The sequence below is a fragment of the Ixodes scapularis genome, unplaced genomic scaffold (genome assembly GCF_016920785.2).
Source record: "Ixodes scapularis isolate PalLabHiFi unplaced genomic scaffold, ASM1692078v2 PGA_scaffold39__5_contigs__length_11793443, whole genome shotgun sequence".
Taxonomy (NCBI): Eukaryota; Metazoa; Arthropoda; class Arachnida; order Ixodida; family Ixodidae; genus Ixodes; species Ixodes scapularis.
The window spans coordinates 10,653,479-10,673,819 of record NW_024609867.1 but is presented as its reverse complement, the minus strand read 5'-3'; the positions used below and the strand labels follow the sequence as shown (position 1 = coordinate 10,673,819).

Genomic DNA, 20,341 nt, shown 5'->3' with positions numbered 1-20,341 from the left:
GTTTGTTTATCAAGAAGAGTTCTGATATCTGACTTGATTGACATCTGACCCTCCCCAAGTCTCTTGGAATTGTCCTCAATTTTCACTAGTACCGCTCACATTTTACCCAACTGAGACTCCGGGACAGTGTCCGGGACAGTCTTCGGGCCAGGGTTAGACTTAACATCACCGGACTGCATCAACAAAGAAAAAATAATTCTGGCGCACTCGCACGCCATGTAATAAAGCACCCTTGGGCACGGGAGCACTACAAGGCACAGGTTGTTAGACCTCTTAGAATGTAAAGAATAGCGTTTACAAACCGGTAACAAGTAAAACATCGTGGTATCAGCCGTGACGGTCGTGACCAAGCTCCCGTGCCCATTGACGCGCCGGCGGTAAGCGTTGGGGTTTTGTACGCAGGAAGGGGGCGTCATTGCGTAGCCCGTTGACGTCATATCCGCTTCAGGACCCGTGATTGTGCGGAACTGCTGATAGCTTGCCCATGTCGCTGGCGGTAGAAACGGCACCCGTAGATGACTAGCAGATGTCGAGATTACACTGTAGCAATCCGTGGTGTTGTGGACTGCGGTGGACGGCGATGGGAAGCCGAGAAAGATGCACAGAAGCGGGAGCTGTAACAAGTAAAACATCGTGGTATCAGCCGTGACGGTCGTGACCAAGCTCCCGTGCCCACTCCGTGAACGAAGAGGGGAGAAGGTTATTATTGAATTTATTGCATTAAAGTTAAGGAAAAAGAAAGAGAAAAGAGCTGGCGAAAAATTGGGCCAGGAGTGGGGATCGAACCCGCAACCTTCGCCTGTCCGGGGCGACGCCTTAACCGATCCACTGGATCCACCGACGCCTTAACAAATTAGACCATCCCGGCCTCTGGTTTTGGCGGACTCAGTTTCTGACCAGCTCTCTGTGTACTGTTTAGTTTCGAATTCGCTTAACTTGGTAGACGACAACCGTTGCTGATTTAAGGCCCGCGCTATTTCCGACATGCGGCAGTGACGAGGCACGTCATCTCAGCTTGCAAATGTCGGAAAGGGCCCGTCTTCCAAGGTATCTAGGGAACCACTCCTCTCCATAGGCACAGGCTGCACCGTATATATAATGGGAATGAGTGAAGACTACGGCTGCACTTGTCAACCTTCACCCATTATATATATATATATATATATATATATATATATATATATATATATATATATATTCGTGGCTACTCAGATCGTCAGTTTCCTATTTTGTTGGCGTTCGTAAGCTTCTTACGGGTGTTCTTGTAACACTCTGAAGGTGTTATCACTAGAATTTGTTAATTTATAACTTGAAGGGTGTAATTCCTTTTAATATATATGCGCTGCATTTTTTAGCAAGGGCATTGCGGAACTTTATGTCATAATTTCCAGTTGATTGCTGACTGCTGTGACGGTTTCAAATGTAGTGCTATTTCCTTCCTTTTTTGTGTGTGTGTCCTTACCGATATCTCTACCAGATCGTTTAGAATCATAGCCCCATTTTTATCATCGTACGGCACTTTCTAGTTACGAGAATCCTGCGCAGTTTTAACAATGCCAGAAGACCTTAACGACATCATTTGATTTCTCTTTCTCCCTCTGCTCTTTGTTTGTTTAATTTTATTTTGAGAGCTGTGGAGACTACCAACACCTCCTAGATTGCAAGGCCGTGTTATTAAACTTTCAACGTCACCTACCAGAGACCAGTGGGGCGCAACAAAAATGGACACGAGCGGTGCGTCAGAATTAGGCTGTGCCTTGTGCTCAGTCAGTGAGGTCACAAGCTTCAGCCAAACGCTCGCGCAGCACTCGTGCTCTATTTGTGCCCCGCGCTGGCCTTCCGATTGTGACATAAATATTGTAGCCCTAAGTTATTCTTAATAAACTGGAGTTTGTTCCGCTTATTGAGAAGCATCTCAAATTGTAAATACAACACAATTAGATATCGCTGCTTTCGCAGTTCCTCTTGTTTTTTTTTCCGACTGCAAGAATATTTTTTTTATCGTCTACCGACCGTGGGACGGAATTGTGAAACTAGGTTGTATAATGGTATTCTTAGAGTCGCGAGTGGTCGGCCAAATGTACAAACTAAAGGAGCGACAGCAATCCTTACAGTGGCAAATGGCCGACAGTACACACCTGCATACATTTACATTTTCTCAGGGTAAAAATGTCACGCTCACTTTGAGATTTTGGAAAGCGGAGAAACGGGCATTGTTTTCTCGACTTAATTTACTCCGGAAAATCACCCGTCTGGCAGCGACTGACGAGCTTCTGGTAACCGGTTCGCGGACGCGAACTGGTCTCCAGAAACTTGGTAGTCACCGTCAGGCCTTTCGGCAACGTGTAATGTGAGCGCTCGCGCTGAAGGTTCGAACGTTGTGATTTTGATCCTCATGGTTTCAGAAATAATCTTACATTGATTAGCTCGCGCTCCTGAAATCACGAACGCGCGAAACACGTCATAAAAACCCCAGTGTATCGGTCGTTCAGCCCTGGTAAAATAAACCATTTTTAATCAGAAAATCAAAAAACATCACATCAAACAATCTTTTTTCCGCATTTTTTTTTTACTGGCGGTATTTTTAGTTGTAGGTTGGTAAAAACACTACATCGAATGGCAAAGCGAAACTTTCCTGAACACACCTGGTTTTCATGGGTGTTTTAAAAAAAAAGCCCAAACAAACAAACCAAGAAAGAACGGCCTGCTTTCTAAAGCCATCGTCTCAAGCAAGAGACATTTCTAGCCGTCGAATGCGACGACGACAAGAGGAACTCGGGCTGACAACCCGCCGCTTATTCTTACAGGCTCGGGTGTCAAAACCATTGTAAGGCGGTGCCGTGTGAAGTCAGCCATATGCAGATCCAAGAAAAAAATGTAATAGTGTTAAAAATTTATATTATTGCGTCTACATAAAAATAAAATGAAGTGACTGTAAAAGCGCTCCAGCGTCTACGGAGAAGAAATTCAGTGTCACGAAGAACTTATGACGCGACATCAGGTGGTGATTTGTGAAGCTACAAAAATAAAATTGTTCTGTCCTCATACTACGAAGACCAGAATATACGGTATGACTTTAAAAGAAAAACAAACAAACAAAAAACAAGATGTGTTGTACTGTCAATAGTTTCCAATCTAGCTCATTCAATGTAAGGCAGGTAATTTTTTGGGACATCTGTCTGGGCCTTCAAACTAAGACTCAGAGTCCTTCAAAACACGACATGCACAAGCATAACGTCAATATCATAAAGAAGGCAAGAAAATGCGAGCAGATGGCGCCCAGACGGATCTGGCGATAAAGCTGTCGTCACTTTCGTTGGAAGCCACGTTTTAGATTTCCTAAAACCTGCCGCGACAGCCCAACTGCCCCGTGACAAGGCGAGGCACGAAGGTTATTTGAAAGGCAAACAACAGTCCCAACGATTGCACCGCACGTCTATCTGACTTGGGCCCCTGGTTACGCTTATTTTTAGACTATTGATTTTCATCTTGTTCCTTTTAGAAATGAAGAAAGATCCTCTGCCCGAAGCAGCTCTGCAGTCTACAGAGCTGCAGAGCTGCTTCGGGACTAATTTTTCATAATTTTATGAACAATTAAAAAAAAAAGAAATTCGCCATATTATTTTTTTTTACAGCGATAGCGTCCATACTTAATGCTGTAGTTGATGCTGTAGTTCATGCTGTAGTTGATGCTCTTCTTAATGCTGTATTTGATGATGTAGTTGATGCTACAGTTGACGCTGTAGGGCGTTTGTCTTTGACGTTGCCAAATTTTTGGAAATGATCGCCGGCCGCCCACGGGAATCGAACCTGGCTCCGCTGCGTGCGAGCCGGAAGTGTTACCACTGACGTACACCACAGCGTTAACAACCTGTTGTGTACCTAAGTGTTTTATGGTACCCAATGCACACTACACACGCTCTCTGAAAAAAAGATAACCGATAACAAAATGCCGTTGTAGCAGTGTCTATGCCATGAGCTCGTTACATCAACAGAAACGCGTCCGGTTTTGGTGATGTAAATAGACACTGATGCTGTATGTAGTTATCAATTTTCTAAACAACCAGGAGCATAATTCTCACTGGGTTGTGCAACTTTTACAATTATTTCGAGTACGAAATATTTCGAATACAGCTTCGAACTGCGAGGCGAATATCGCACCTCCAAAGGCAACAACCTTTATTTGCGCTAGTTTTTTTTTTTTTTTTTCAGATGTTCGAACGTTAAACCAGTGGGGTACTTTTTCTTTTTTATTTTTGCCGCTACGGATGCTGTAAAGCCAGAGCAGCCATTCATTACAATAAATAAAGACGTTTTCTCAACTCAACTCAATGTCACCAGAATGAACGCAACTTAAACAATTATAAAAGCAATACCCCACAGTAATATAAAACAGAGACTATGACAGTTAAAGGGATGCATAATATTCCAATCAATGTAGTGTGTGACACGGAACACAAACGTTTCAAATACTAATAGAAGTCGCAATTTCAGGAATCAGTCTCGGCGATCGTTACAACGTTAAGCTGACAAGCGCACACGTGAGCATATATAGATTTACATCGCCGCAAATGCTTTCAAATCAGTAGACCCCGGGATCTGGCTAGTTTATGGCCTGGAGTCGCCGCCTCGACAGGTTTACGTGCTGTTTTATGTCCGCCGCAAGGGCGAGCGATTTTGCTGGTCTTTCCGAAATCTGCCCCTATATTGACGTTTATATCTCCTGCGGCTTTTTTTTATTTTTTATATGGTCGAAACTTTGCGCGTAATACAAATTTAGCGCTCATACGCAGGCTTTTGAAACCTTTAACATCGCCTATAAAAGCCCCGAATGAACAAGCAAACTCTTAAAATAAGAACGCGAAGAGGTCAAGGCAAAAAGATTTATAAACACGCATGAATCTGGGCACTAAAAGGCTACCCTCTGATCGGAGTGTGAATGTATCCAAACAGTCAAAAGCTTCTCAGTTCAACCTTTGCTGTTTCGCGATATACTACAAAAGCATGCGCACATGTAAATTGTTCAGTATGCACGGCGGAGTCTTCAAGACACTCTAAAAGTTGTCCAAAAATGATCGCTGATATATTTTTGTTCCCGCTCGGGTCACCCTGGGGCCAATATGTCCTTGACAACGGTTACGCAGGTATTCTTACAGTGTCGTTGAGAAGAACCATTGCTCGTACCGCTGCCGCGAAGCGTTTCTCTTACGATGCACTAAACCGGTGTTATTTCACGAGCCCCCAGTAATGATCTTCGTTGCCCTTATAAGCGGAGATGGAAGGACAGTAAACAGAAAAGTTCAAACACCGAATTGTCGAAACAACGCAGTTACTGGTTAAAGCTTCTCTAAAATCAACTACGATAAGAATTTCCGTAGCTGTAAGTGACTAGATAATACGGAAGATTATGACTAGTAATGTTTTCGTATAATTACAGACGAAGCTCTTCAACATTCTTCGTTATATATCTCGCACGCTCGGACTTGTTTAAAAAAATATTCACTGTCGGATTGATTTTTTTTTTTTTTTAAGGAAGCGACTGACAAAGATAGTTGAGGTTCAAATATTCAGGGGTTGACTTTCTTTTTTTTTTTTGTGGGGGGGTGCCTTTTTTAAGAGTTAAAGATGGTGACGTTTTTGCTGAACTTTGATCGAAAGAAAACAGCAGTGTGCAGGAGGACAGCTGAGTCTCCAAAGGAGAGGGCAGCTGTGATATCCTGCAGACCGTCAAAGAGGGACATAAATGATACGAGTGCGGAGCGCGACGAAAAGACATCCGAACTAGATGACAGTGCACTACACACTGAATTTTAATATCCCCAAAATTACCCATATCCGTCCTTCCTGCACCATATTAGTAGGTGGTGCAGGTGGCGCTAGCAGGCGGTTAACGCTCCCCCCCTCTTGGTGGCGTAATCCTTTTTTAATGTTCTGGAGAACACCAGTGAACAGGTCGCTTTGGGTGGTGCTGCTCCTTAGGACAACGGGATTTTCCTCGACCAGGGCAGGGGTAGGTGATGAGCAAGTTCTCATGGTCGGTGTCGGCCGCTGCTCAGGCTGTGCCTCACTATTCGTGGTGGTTTTCATCGGCTGCGTCAGCTCGAGATGCTCTTGAGAAATAATCACTGGATAATGGGATTGATGCATGGAGTTTAGTCGAAGGCGATCTCAGCGTCTATACCAGGACGTTCCATTCTCAAGGGTAACCTCGGATGAGGATGCCCTCACTGGGGCTGAAACTGAAGCAGGCATGTAAGGCGGACCGGGTCTGAAGTTCTGGGCAAGTAAAGGTGTGACCACAATCGAGCTGTAGAGCACGGCGGCAACCTTAGTCGGCGTGCAGGTTTTGCTTCAGTTGATTTAGGTGGATGTTAGCCAGAAGGCTGGAGCAAACTCCGTCTAATGGCGTTTTTATTTTTCTACCCATGAGCAACTTGTATGGAGCACGACCCGTTACATCATTTGACGTCATCGGTATTGAAACAAAACTCTTGCCACCTGAGTCTTGAATTTACCAGGTGAACTCTTCTTGAGTATGTCATTTATAGTTTGAACCGCTAGTTCTGCTGCTCCATTAGAAACGGGGTGTTATGGTGGCGCTAGCATGCGGCGAATGCCATACCGCTGCAAGAGTTCCGCGTATTTGCTGCTAATAAATGCTGGCCCGTTTTAAGAGATGATAAGGTAAGGTTGGACATGCTGCCCAAAAGCGATCCTGATCGCAGAGATGATGACGTCTGCCGAGTGTGGTGGAATCGAATGTATTTTCACCCACTTGGAGAAAGCGTCTGTCATAACTAGAAAGTAGTGCCATAAGAAGAGCTCAACTAAAAAGCCCTGGATCGGTGCTTCTCACAAAAGGACCAGGATATGATGGGCACGCAACGAGTAGACTTGTGTATAAGCTTGGGAAGCAGTGCAGTCTCTCACTTGGTTGGTGATGGCATTTTCGATTCCACGCTACTGGACAGGGCTGTTTCGTTTTGCGTTCTTTGGCGAAGAGAACACACAGACAACCTTTCGTGCCAGAGTCAGGCTGAAGACTGACGTCTCGTTTATTATAGGTAAAACGAAATGAAAGAAAGACGCCTCTGGTACGGGGCGCTCAGGTTACGCGCGAAGCGGGGGAAACGGTGTTTATATCTCGGGCTGCGCGCGAACGGTGGTTCTCGGTCGCTTTGGACTTTGGAGCTAGCGAGCGTCGGCCCGTCGGCAACTCCATAACACCCTTCTTCCTAAGGGAGCTTCGAAGATGTGCCGAAACGGTCTCGCTCTTTTTCTTATTTTTATTTTTTATTTATTTGTTTTGCGGATATTTTCCGCATGGAGGGCAGAGATAAAGGCACAAGTGCCTGATGGAGCCTCTACCCCCCAACAGTTCAGCCGTGACAAAAAAGATAAGAGTGTCGCATGCAACAACCTCGCGACTAAGCAGAAAATACACATGCACTCTAGAAGCCGCAATCACAGGATCGCACAAGCCAGGCAAAGCGCACCATCAATGACAACATAACAAGGCAACAAAGCAGAGTGAAGATCAGAATATACGCAGGCAATCAGTTGAAATAGTAAAACCGCTTGCCTGACAGATCACATTATGTACATATTAAAGTTAAAGTTGGACATCAGCAAAGTAATGCATGCTGTACGCAGAAAAAAACGACAAAATAAAATAAAATAAAACAACAACAAAGAAATGTACACTCAAGTAGGTCACTAATATAAAAACTTTGACCAAAAGAAAATAGTGGTCTAAATTCATACGCAGAGAGATCACGAATAAGATAAGTTCAGAAACTAGAAATGGAAAAGGAAAACTTCACAATGAAAATGTAATAGCTCCACCAAACAGAAGCGCTCTGCATTTACTTTTGAATTTATAGAAAGTAGTGTGATGTGATGACGAGTACCGTCATCACATCGGCCGTGCCGCGTATGTTTATGGGAGGTGTTGGCACACGTTTCCTTGGGCCTCGTGGTTGTTTCGGCGGAATCTTCGATGCACTGTTTATTTGGTTGACCGGGGAAAGGAATTAAATGCGTGCGATTTCTTCAGATATCTTGACCCTCGGACGTTATCCAGTAAGATTGTGGCGTATGGGCCTTGTACTGAACACCTCCGGTTCGTTTTAGGTCAATGACCCAAACTCTCTCTCCAGAGCCGATTGGATCTAGTTGACGCCCTCCGTGTCGCCGGTCGAAATATTGCTTTTGTCGGTTCCTGTTTTCTTGCTTATAGTGGACGCAGTTCTTTTTGGTCGGGTAGCTTAGGTTCCAGGAGGTGAGAGGCGATTGGTACAGTTGTACGCATCCTTCTCTCTATGAGAAGTTCTGTCGGACTGTATCCGTTGGCCAGAGGCGTTGAACTCTTGATCATGAGTGTCTCGTACGGATCTTCCGTTTTGCAGAGCGATCTTTTTATGTTCTTTACCGCAGCTTCCGCCATCCCATTGCTCTACGCGTAGCGAGGGCTTGATGTGATGTGCTTAAATCCGTAGGTCTGTGAGAACTTTAAAAATGCTGAACCTGTGGTTCCGGCAAACTGAGGACCATTATCAGACAGCACGACTTCTGGGATGTCATGCCTCGCAAATATCGATTTGCAGTGCATTATTACGCACGCTACGGTGAGGCTTTCCAGTCGGGCGATTTCAGGGTAGCGAGAGTAGTAGTCGACGACGACCAGCCACCATTTTCCGTGAATAAAGAAGAGGTCCATCGCCACTCTCTCCCACGGTTGACTAGGAAACTCTGACGGGATGAGGGGAAGGTTTCTGTTCTAGCCAGTTTTATTGCACTTCTCGCAGTTCTTGACCAGGCGCTCGATATGATCGTTTGTGTTTGGCCACCACACTGATACATTTGCCCGTGCCTTGCATTTTCCTATGCCCATGTGTCCTTCATGAAGTTGTTGCAGGATATGCGGACGGCAGGATTCTGGTACCACTGTTCTGGAACCATTCATGAGAAGGCTGTTTTGCACGGCAATGTGATGACGGTACTCGTAGTACTCTTTGAGGTCTGGTCCAAAATCTCGACGATTTGGACAACCTTTATGGATGTAGCTGGCGAGGCTGGCAAACATGGTCTTTTTTTGTTCTGCCGTTATCCATTGGAGACTCGTTTGCGTTGCGGGTAGGGACGTTTCTATGTGTCGAATGAAGCAATCGATTTCTTCTTGCATCTATTTGTCTTGCCGCTGTGTCAGAGGGCTCCTTGACAAAAAGTCAGCTGCTTGGAGTTCTTTGCCCGGAACGTGGACAACTTCGAATGAGTAGGGTATTAGACGCATGCGCAGTCTCTGAAGACGTGGGGTCAGGTCGTCCAATGACTTTTATCCGAACAGAGAAATGAGAGGTTTGCGGTCGGTTTCCAGTTTAAAGTGCGTTCCCAAGATGTAATCTCGGAATTTTACGTATGCCCACGTGAGTGCCAAACCTTTTTTTTTTTTTGATCTGGGTGTACCTCTTCTCTATTTCGGTGAGTGTTCTGGACGCATAGGCGATGACACGATATGATCCATCCTCCTGCTCTTGACGCAGCACTGCTCCCAGGCTGTAGGATGAAGCATCTGCCGGTACAATCGATCGTTTGTTGCGGTCGTAAAATCCGAGAACGGTGCAGGTTGAGAGGATTTCCTTCCACTTTGTGAAGGCCTTCTGCCGAGGATGATCCCACACGAAGTCCACCTTTGAACTAAGCAGTGACGATAATGAATCCAGTAGGTTAGACAGGTCTGGCACGAATCGTCCTAGGTATGTCGCCATACCCATGATGCGCTTGACTTCTTGCTTTGAAGTAGGTATGGGCATCTGTTTCATTGCGTTGACGTTTGTCTCGTCTGGACGGACTCCATCGCACTTTACTAGATGACCTAGGAACTTGATACTTGTCACTCGAAAGCCGCATTTTTCCTCGTTGAGCGTGACTCCTGCTGATAAGAGTCACCTGAGGACTTCTCGCAGATGTTGCTCCTGCTGCTCGGACGATGACACCCATATCAAGACATCCTCCATGTGGCAAAGTACTCCTTCCATTCCTTGCAGAAGTTGTGTAATACGTCGCTAACAGTGTTTCGTAGATGACGTTAGTCCGAATGGTAGGCGATTAAGACAAAATCTTCCAAACGGAGAGATGATTGTCGTCAGGAGTCATGACTTCTCTTCTAAAGGGATCTGCCAGAACCCAAAATTCGCGTCCAGTTTTGAGAAGACCTCTGCTTCCGCTAGCCTTCCCAGCGTATCCTCCAATGATGGGATGGGGTGATATTCGCGCTGAATGTGCTTGTTTAGTTGGATGAGATCAACACAAACGCGAATGTTGCCAGACAAGTTTGGGACGATGGCCATCAGCGCGCACCATTCAATAGCTTCTATTACTGGAGAGAGAACACCTTGCGATTGCATGCTTTCTAGCTCTTTCTGTGTATCACGATGCAGCGAAAGCGGTACTCTTCTCGGTGAAGCGATAGCAAACGGCGTCGCGTTAGGTTTCCGCTTGAAAACGTGAGCACCATCGAGACATCCGAGTCCTTGAAACAGGTGAGAGAACTCTTTCTTCGGTTCGCAAGCTTTGTTCGCAGTCATGGAGATGTGAGGGTCAAGCCGAAAATTTCCGAATGCTAACTAACTCAAGAGAGGCTTGCGAAGTCCTTTCACGGTGTGAACTTCTTCGAGTGCGTGTTGCCCGCGGCAGTTGAGCTTCATCCAAGCATATCCCATGACTTTGGGGGTTGTCCGTCTGTACCATGAAGTCGGCGTTGGGGCTCGGAGAGCTTGTGGCACTTTCCGAAGACCCTTTGAAAGATGGCAGCTGGTAACACCGTTTCATCTGCTCCAGTGTCTATTCGGAAAACAACAGGAGTTTTGTAGACGAGTATTTCAACCTCCCATTTTGCTGTTTGAGGAGAAGCCCCAGCTCTTAGGAATCCTTGTTCATATACGAGGGAGTTTACGGTAGTTGAAGGTTTGCAGACTGTTGCAAAATGTCCCTTTTTCTTACACCTGTTGCAGCCTGCGTTTTTTACCGAACACGCGCTCCTCAAGTGAGCTTCTCGACCACAACAACGGCAAGGTTTTCCTTTTCGTTTGGGTGCCACGGTCTTCTTAGTAGGAGCTCGAACATTTGAACGTTCAGCTCCTCGCTGAGCATATCCTGATTCTGTCTAATTTTGGCCGCTATAGATCAACGTTGGCATCCTTTTCTTTTTCGGTCGGAGTTCCACTTGTTGCTTCTTAATCACTTCCAATTGTCGCGCAGCAGCGATGGCCTTCTGCAGGCCCAGATCAGGATCCAGTTGAAGTTTTTCCGAAGTCCTGCTGTCCCGAAGACCAACAATCAGCCTGTCGCGGATCAATTCTTCCGTCAGTGGTACACAGTTGCACGCAGTGGCTAATCCATGGACAGCAGTGACGTTCTCCTCGACGGTTTCAGTCTCCAGTTGCAATCTTGTGTTCAACATGGCTCTCTCGTACACTACGTTTCGACGGGGAATGAAGTAACGTTCGAAGTTCTCCATCACCTTGTCGAAGTCTTGAGCCTCGATGTCGGACAGCTTGAAGGTCTGTGAGACTTCTTCAGCTTGTGGTCCCATGATGCAGATGAGAGCGTCGACTTGGTGTGATGATGGCTGAGATGCCAGTCCTGATGCACTGTGGAAGTGCCTGAATCTCTTCTTTCACGCCGGCCATTCGTTAGGTGTTGTAAAACTGAAGGCCTGGGGTGGCGAGATGCGAAAAATTGCTGTTACCGGTTGTTGCGTGGCACCGTTGTCGACAGAAGTTGAGGGCTTGTGCATTGTTTATTCGGTTGTAGTCGATCCTGCTCTTCACTAATTATTAGTAGACTCGCTGAGTGATCCCACTTCTGACACAATGTTTCGTTTTACGTTCTTTGGCGAAGAGAACACCCAGACAACCTTTCGTGCCGGAGTCAGGCTGAAGACTGACGTCTCGTTTATTATAGGTAATACGAAATAAACGAAAGATGCCTCTGGTACGGGGCGCTCAGGTTACGTGCGAAGCGGGAGAACGGATGTTTATATTTCGGGCTGCGCGCGAACGGTGGTTCTCGGTCGCTTTGGACTTTTGACGCCGCGAGCGTCGGCCTGTCGGCAACTTCATAACATGGCGTCTGATGATCATCTTGTTTTTTTCCACTCTGGAATGTCCAGCATGTAGCCGCTCAGGAACATTTTACTGTAGAGTATCATGCTGCACGTGATCCCCACAAAAGGCATCCCTCGTGGAAACTGAGTTTGTTTTTCCTGGCATATAAAGGATCCCAGTCTCCTCTCATAGTTATAGGAGTTCCGGTGTGAAGAACTTGTACAAACTGTGAGAGCAGAGGATCTCTAATTATCTTTCAATGAACTACAGCTGGTAATGGTACTTCAGGGGATCCCTGTTCCAGCATGAATAGGTCGGCTAGCGTAAAATCAGGCACGCTGTCTGTGGGGAGGGGCACTTAGCTAAAGCCGTCGGAGTTTCCAAGCATTCTTTTTGGTCTGTAAATGAGCTTAAACGTTTAACATCAAAGGGTAACCGCCTACCTTGTGACTAGGGGAGGCTCTTGACTTAGCACTCCTAGATCGAAGTTCAGCAGTCCGAGCAACGGCTTGTGGTCGGTCACTGCTGTGAATGGCCTCCCCCACAAGTACTGGTGAACCTTCTTTACGCCGAAAATTAAAGCAAGTGTCTCATTGTCAACTCTGCTGTATTTTTTTCTGCCAGAATTAACCACCTTGATGCGAATGCCACTGGTCGTTCCGATGGGTGCTAGAAAAGTACCAACACCCTAAGGCGAAGCTTGGCACCTGAGTGGAAGTTCCTTCTTGAAGTCGTAATGTATAAGAACACGTGCATTTGACAAGATTTTTTTTCTTTCACAAAAAGCTTGCTCTTGTTTCCACGGCGAGGTCTACCTCTCCCCCTACATCAGCAGCAGATGCAAGTGACGATCTGTCGACAAATTGTCAATTAGAAGCGTTTCTAAAAGTTGATTACGCCAATGCATCTGAAGCTCCCTCACGTTTCGACGAGCAGGGGCGTTGACGATGGCATCTTATTTCTTTGGGTTTGGAGCCAGTCCTTGTACGTTGATGACGTAACCCATATAATCCACTTGATGTGCCAAAAACTTGCATTTTCCGAGCTTCACCTTAAGGTCAACATCTTGAATTCGCTGAAGAACGCTGTTGAGGGTCTTGAACTATTCCTGGTCATCAACACTTGTGAAAATGATGCCATCAAAGTAAACGGCTATGCTTGGTAAGCCTAGAAAATATTCATTTCGTGCTGGAATAAGGCTGCAGCAGAAGTTAGCCTGAAAGGAAGTCTTGTGTTCTGAAAAGGATCGATACCGATGTTGATCATAACAAATTTGCGACAGCGCTACCTTTGGGCCGAAAATGATCGCTCGGCGATGCCTACTTTAGTTTCGCAATAAAAAAAAAAAACTATAATTTTTTGACACCCTGTACATGTTATAATAGTTAAGCGTGTTGTTTCTTGGTCACTTCACCGATGATGGGGTCAGTACGTAGACAGTTCTTACATCTATGGCAGCAAGTGTCGTCCCCATTATCCGCTGAAAAAACTCGGGTGCTTCTGAGATTCCGAACGGATTTCGCTTCACCCTGTACAGTCCTTTTATCCTGTTGATTCTGAGTACTGCTGCCGTATTATCCCTTGTCTTCAGCCGCTGGTAAGTTTGGCACAAGTCAAGCGCAGAGAAGATAGTTGCGCCTCTGAGGTTTGACAGTCCGCCTCCTGCTGTGGGTACCGGATAACTGTCTTATTTCTGATGCGGCGTTTACCGTGTTCCTTTAGTTTCCACAGATTGGGACGGCTCCGCACTTCTTTCAGACGAGCACTAGCCGCTTAACCCATGCAGAGTGATTTACTGGCTCATTTATTCCTTGATTCAGCGGCTGTTGAAGCTCGTCTGTCCTAGCTGATTGAAGCGCTAAAGGAACCGGGCTAGCCTTGCATAACTTGGGTTGCGCTCTTTCCTCGAGCTCCAATGGCACTGTGGGTACTGTGCACCCAGAGATGTCGTCCTGGAACACGTTGGGGTGTCGTTGAAGCTCTTCCTCAATTTCTGGTGGAGCTGTCTGATGTACCACTTGCTGATTCCTTGCACTCGGATGTGTAGCGCGTCCAAACCAAGCTCTTCCCAAATCGCTGCAGCCAGATCCTTTCATCAACAGAAGTGGCAGGAGGTAATTTTTCGACTTGAAGGTGCACGTGCTTGAAGTGATCCAAGAAGTTTCGGGCCTTCGCCCCTCCAAGTCTAGAGTTCCAAGTCGTTTTTAGGGAGCTTTGGTGGATTCTTGGGCCAGGTTGAAGGAAAGATGTCTACGCGGATCAGTGAAATGCCAGAATCGACCTCACACTGAAGGGGTTTACCCTCAATCTGAAAGGAAACATGGAACTTTGGAGAGGCTTCACGCATTTAGAGCTTGTTCAGTTCGTAGCAGGAACTTCTAGAAGAGCACGTTGGCTGGCTCAACACTTCAGCCTCTGACACATTGTGATTACCTTTTCTGTAGCCTGTTATGCCTTGTTGTTTTTCTTTGCAATGCATGCCTTCTCGATGCGTCCATAATTGTCTGAAGTAGCTACACACTGTACTTCAATTGGCATCCCTGTGTGTCATGCCGACCTGTACATGAATAGCACTAATGTTTCTTGCGTGACGCAGTATCTTTGCTGCAACAGTCTTGTTAATATGGAGGTCCTTCTTGTTCTTGATATTTCGTTGTTGTTTTGAGGCACTCTCCGCTCGGATGACGATACCTAAGGAGCTTGAGAACGTTTATTGTTCAGTGAACACGCCTTGCTGCAGAACCTCGTCGCGGATGACGCAAACGCACGAGCAACGCAACATCACGTTCAATGGCAGTTTGATGTCTCGTTGTGGCGTCGAAGGTTGTCCAGCCGAAACCGCTGCTCCAGATGCCTGTTGCGACGCTGGTTGCTGCGGTTGTTGCGCCGTCGCCAATATTACACGAGTGGTTTGGGGAAGCCATGATTCCGAAATTGGAGTCATCAGCCAGCTAGCTCTTTGAGTGCCGCAACCTAGCTGTTGATCGTCTCGTCCGGTGGTTGGTCTCGCTGCTGAAACTGGCACCTGCTATAGAGCTCTGAAGGTCGAAAATCGAAGTGTGTGCCGAGGTTTGTCTCGAGTTCTTGGAACCCGACGTCATCAGGTCACCTGGGTGCCACAAACGCTCGTACAATCTCGTAAGTTTCGGGACCGCACAGCGTGAGTAGGAGCGCTTCCTTCTTGTCCATGGCTGTGACGCCATTCGCCATGAAGTAGAAGCCAAGTCGTTCAATCCAAGATGCCCATAAATTGGCTGAAAAGGCTTTCATTTTGCTTTGAGTAGACATAGCTCGTGGTCGGAGGTTCTAAGCGACGTTAGCTTTCGAATCCTCGGTGCCAGTGTAGTATCCGCGTAGTGAAGGAAGACAGCAACGCCCGAATACTCGTCGGTGTATATTCCGGGACATCGGCGACTGGCTTGCGCCATCAGTAGCTCGCAGTTCTATGCTCCACGCTCTCAGGTCACGAGTTTGGGCAGGCAAGCCCGACTTTTGTGTTCTGATGCGCGAGTTGTGCCACGTAACAAATCACACATCTGTAACTGATGGCCCTATTAATATACTGAGACTTGTTTTCAGGTGAACAGCATTCACTTTGGAAGTTCCTTTTTAACTACATATTGGTATCTTCACTCGTTGGGTCGCTTGAAAAATATTGAATTTTTCGAAGAGTTGGATATGTTTCTTTGTTGGATTTCTTGAGTCGAATGGATCGCGGGAAACCACTTATTATTTATACTACGTTTTACTTTGAGTGTGAACAAAAACATTTCAGAGGAGGGTGGACAATGCTTATATGCATGCGAGCTCACGCTATCTCGCTTGTGCTCGTAGCATCGGCTTTGTTTGCACTTGCGGTGAAACATAGTTAGCTGTTGATGGCACGTTTATAAGTCGTCGTCATCTTCAAGCCAACGAGACCGTCGGCGGAGCTACAGTTTAACTACGGTGCCCGGAACGCGTCTCCGACTCCTGTTCTTAGCGTCTTATTTCGCCCATGCATCGAAACTGATCTGGAAGTGGCAACAAATGACTTCACAAAAGCCGGAGTGTCACGCTGCCGGAGGCCGATCTTGAGAGTTGGCAGAAGTTCCGGCAAAAATCTTGATTCAGCGCGAGTGTCGCTGTCGTTGTGGCGTTGCAACTCCAAATAGCGGAAGCTTATGTGGTCTGTTGTACTGAAGAAGTGACCTGCTGAGGACCACGCGTTTGCCGCGCACACCTCCACTGCTGTGACTTCGCCAGGCTCGCGGCCGGTGATGACATGCATTTCTATGACGTCATGATGCGGACATTGAGGAACTATTCATTTGGACCCGGTAGACACACCAGTCGGAGACGCGTTCCAGTCACCAAAGTGTAACGGAGCCGACGTTACTAGAACAACTCAGTTGGGAAATTGACATAGAGCCTGCTTTGAAAAAAAAAGCTTCGATTGGTACTCGAGAACCAAAGTAATCCCCAGTCTCCAATGGCCAGGCGGCGCCACGAAAGTGTTGCATTCAGCGGCACAAGCGGAGGAGTGTGTGTTCATTGGGCCGCCAGTCTGGCTAGTCTGTCGGTCCGGCCGTGGCGAGCGGCGGCGACCCCGATTTCAGCAGTCCCCGTGTGCATGTGCGCGCCGTGTCCCTGTGTTTATTTTCTTATGCGGTTTTCTTAAGACCATCGCGAGCCTCGATAGGTAAAAGTGTTTAAAGCATATTCTAGCATTGTCGCTTCCACAGCAATGTGAGTTATCTCCAGCACTTGTGGGGTCGCTCTATAATACTCGCCGCTCGATCGGTCTGTGCTTCGCTCGTCTCCCAGGAAGTGACACATCACAACGAGAAGGCAGCTATTCGGTTTACTGTAGTTCCCAGTTGTCCGTCTTCGAGAACCGGCACTCCGGACACGCCGACTCTGGTTGTCGCCCGTCCTTCAGAGCACACGTTCGGAGTCCGTGTTCAGGCCTGTAGATCGTCCTTCCAACGCCAGCGCTGCATAGGCTAGCTGTTCCGGGCTATGACAGCCAGGGTCTCACTGCGGAGCCACTCCGGGACCGTCATAGCCCAGGCCGGTACGGCCAGGGCTCACCGTTTGCGCCAGTTTTAATCCGAACCTCGATGGTAGAATGCTCCCGTGGATCGCTATGGGCCAGACTAGGGTGCCTCAATGTCTTTCGGTATAGACGCTTTATACACGCTCCAAATTACAGCCGCCATTGCTGATCTTCAATTGTCTTTCTCAGATTCCGAGCAACTAAAGTGAGCGTTGACGAGCCTCCACAAAGGTCAGTGCTGTGGAGAAGAACACAGTAGAACCTAAAAGGGCTATAACCTGCCCTGCTGTGGTAATGATTAAATGAAGTAAAAGTAATAAGCGGAAAGAAAAACAGAAGGTCGGTTGTGGCGGCACCCACGCACAGCTGCTGCAAAGCGTCTATAGGCTGACGCCACCATTTGTGGTACCCGATGCCGACAGCACACGATCACGGGTAAAATAGAAAGAAATTGACGGAAACAAAATGTCGCCATAGTGCAGTTAGTGGGGTATCCGCACGAAGGAGAAATCCGCTCCTTTCCTCCGCGGAGCGCGCATCACGTGAGACATACGTCATCCTTTTTTGACGCCTCGCGGCGTCGTTCTCCCGTTCTCCTCCGTGGCAGACGCGCGGAGGCTTCGTGCTGTCAGCACGAAAGCTCCGCAGGTGCACGCGGCGGAGCCGGGGACGGAGTTTCCCGGGTTGTTGACGTCACGACATCCGTCCGCGGAGTTCTCCTCCGTGTGAATAAGGGGTATCCACACGAAGGAGAAATCCGCCACTTTCCTCCGCGGATCGCGCATCACATGAGACATACGTCATCCCTTTTTGACGCTTCGCGGCGCGTTCTCCTCCGTGGCGGGGGCGCGGAGGCTTTGTGCTGACAGCACGAAAGCTCCGCAGGTGCACGCGGCGGAGCCGGGGACGGAGTTTCCCGGGTTGTTGACGTCACGACTGTCGTCCGCGGAGTTCTCCTTCGTGTGGATACCGGCAAAATCGCGTGAAGAAACAAGCTCTTTCACGCGCTTCTTAACAACAAATAAAAATAAAAGCGGGACGAAATCGCTAGACGTCTCTACCCTAAGCGAAGCGCGCATGAAGGCACCCAAGGCTAGATCAGCCAGAACGGCTCTATCGTTCATGCCCGGCCTTAACCGCTCATTCACACTGAAAGCGGATCCGCGTTCGCAAAGCGGTTGCGAACGCGGTTGTATAAAGATCCAGTACAACTGCACGCGAACTTCATGACATCAAGTGCGCGTGCAATTGTACTGGATTTTTATACAACCGCGTTCGCAACCGCTTTGCGAACGCGGATCCGCTTCCAGTGTGAATGAGCGGTAAGCCTGGTTCAGACAGTTGCGTTTGACTGCGTTTGACTGCGTTGCGGCAGCGAGAAACCAGGACATCCCTGCTGCTTATATCGCGTGCCAAGATGATTCCTTGGATTGGATTCCACGTTTCATACAAAGCACAGACGTGCCGGTGACTCGCTTTCCGCACTCGACGCATCGCAGTCAAACGCACTCAAACGCAAGTGTCTGAACCGGCCTTTATCCTCGTGCAGCGCGCTCGTCCCCTTTCCTCGCCTGCTGGTCCCCGCTCGCGCCTCGCTTGGCCGTCCTTTTCTTCTCCCAACGCCCCCACACACTAGGATAAAATGTGGATAATTAGAACCAAACCCTGCGTGCTACAGAATAGTATGCGCACTGCAAATCCTGGTGTAAAAAAGCGACAGAAAACAAACTGAACGTCTGAGAAGGACATCTACGCTTCGCGTGAGCATTTTCTAAAGAACTTTAGCATCCTCGTTTCCGTACGCCGTCACATTTGTTACCAGACTCAGCATTAAATTTGACTTCCGAAACAAACAAAACTTTATGTGCTACGAAAATCTACTATTTGAAAACTCGCAGGTGTGGAAGGTTTTGGTTGCTACCGTGCGTGCGGAACGGCTATACACGCGAAACCGGCCGACGGGCCTCTCACTTGAAGCCCTGATCGCCCGATTCGTGACGTCACAGCGAAGCAACAATCGGCCCGAATGCTCCTACCGTATTTCTCTATGGGGATGTCTAAGTGACTCGTAAAACAGCTAGTATAAATATGTTATTTTGCCGAGTAGTCTGCAAAACGGGTACGCCCGGCCACTTTTCAGGCCTAAAAACATATATTTTTGTTCACTTCAGCAATTAATGTAAAATTCACTTGCTTGATGCGTCGCACTGACGTAACCCACTTCTGTCGCCGTGTCGCTTCTCAAGGTCTCGAAGGTAATCGGTAAAGTTTGACGCTTGAGTCACCTTCGCGACTGTGGCCGTCTTTCACGCAGCAGTATTAACGTTTGTTTCGGGGGGAACTCAAGGAGGGTAGACGAGATGCCACAGGGAACCCGGGAAGTTGGACGGGGCGGGACGGGAAGTTGGGACTTACTTTTATGAAAAGCGGTTCCAAAAAGGCTCATGCCGATTCGAAATGCCACGTTCACACGTGGTTTTTGAATACTCCCGCCAGCAGTCCGGCGACCCGCGTCGTCCTGGCCTACCACATTATTTTTTTTTTTTATTTTGTAGCCGCTAGTTGGCGCAACGTGTAGCGCCAAACTGTATTGCCGGTTGCCTATTGCGATCGCAACACCGCTGTTTCTCCCGCAGAGGCCACTCCGAGAACTGCACGCCTGGACGTATCGGTTCAGGACGAGTCGCGCAAGGGTCGGTGCCGACATCTCGCAGTGCATTTTCGCCGTAGCAATAGATCTGAACTTTCAAGTTTTGACTAGTCGCTAGAGGGTGGTGCTGTTATCATATTTACTTTGGTTTCAGTGGATGCGAGCAGTCCGGGTTTCAAGGGTGAGCTTCGCTACTGAGTGTTTCAGCAACGTTGAACGGAGCTGTTAAACGCGCGAACAAATACCGTGTCGTTGCCAGACGAGAACGCGACGCACCTAATGGAAGGTCAAAATACGCGCAATGTTTATTCTGATTACAATGCAAATATATCCAAAGCTGCAAGCGAGGTGGACAAGAATCACGAAAATAATCACTATAGAAGGGGAACAAGAAGGAAAAAGGACAACCACTCCAGGGATCATTTTCGTCATTTTTTCCTCAGCTCGCTTGCACCTTTGCGTTTAATTGCATTATAATCATAACCTTAAATTGCAAGCTTCACCCCTGTTGGTGGTAGACTGGTGGCAGCTGATAAAACCCGCTTG

The 20,341-nt window shown here is 47.6% G+C and overlaps 1 protein-coding gene across 1 annotated transcript in view; it reads left to right on the top strand.

Moving 5' to 3' along the window:
- The window catches only part of LOC115328052 (parathyroid hormone/parathyroid hormone-related peptide receptor), a 292,861-nt gene that overhangs the window by 19,077 nt on the left and 253,443 nt on the right, over window positions 1–20,341 (top strand). The gene's annotated exons all lie outside the window — the stretch shown is intronic.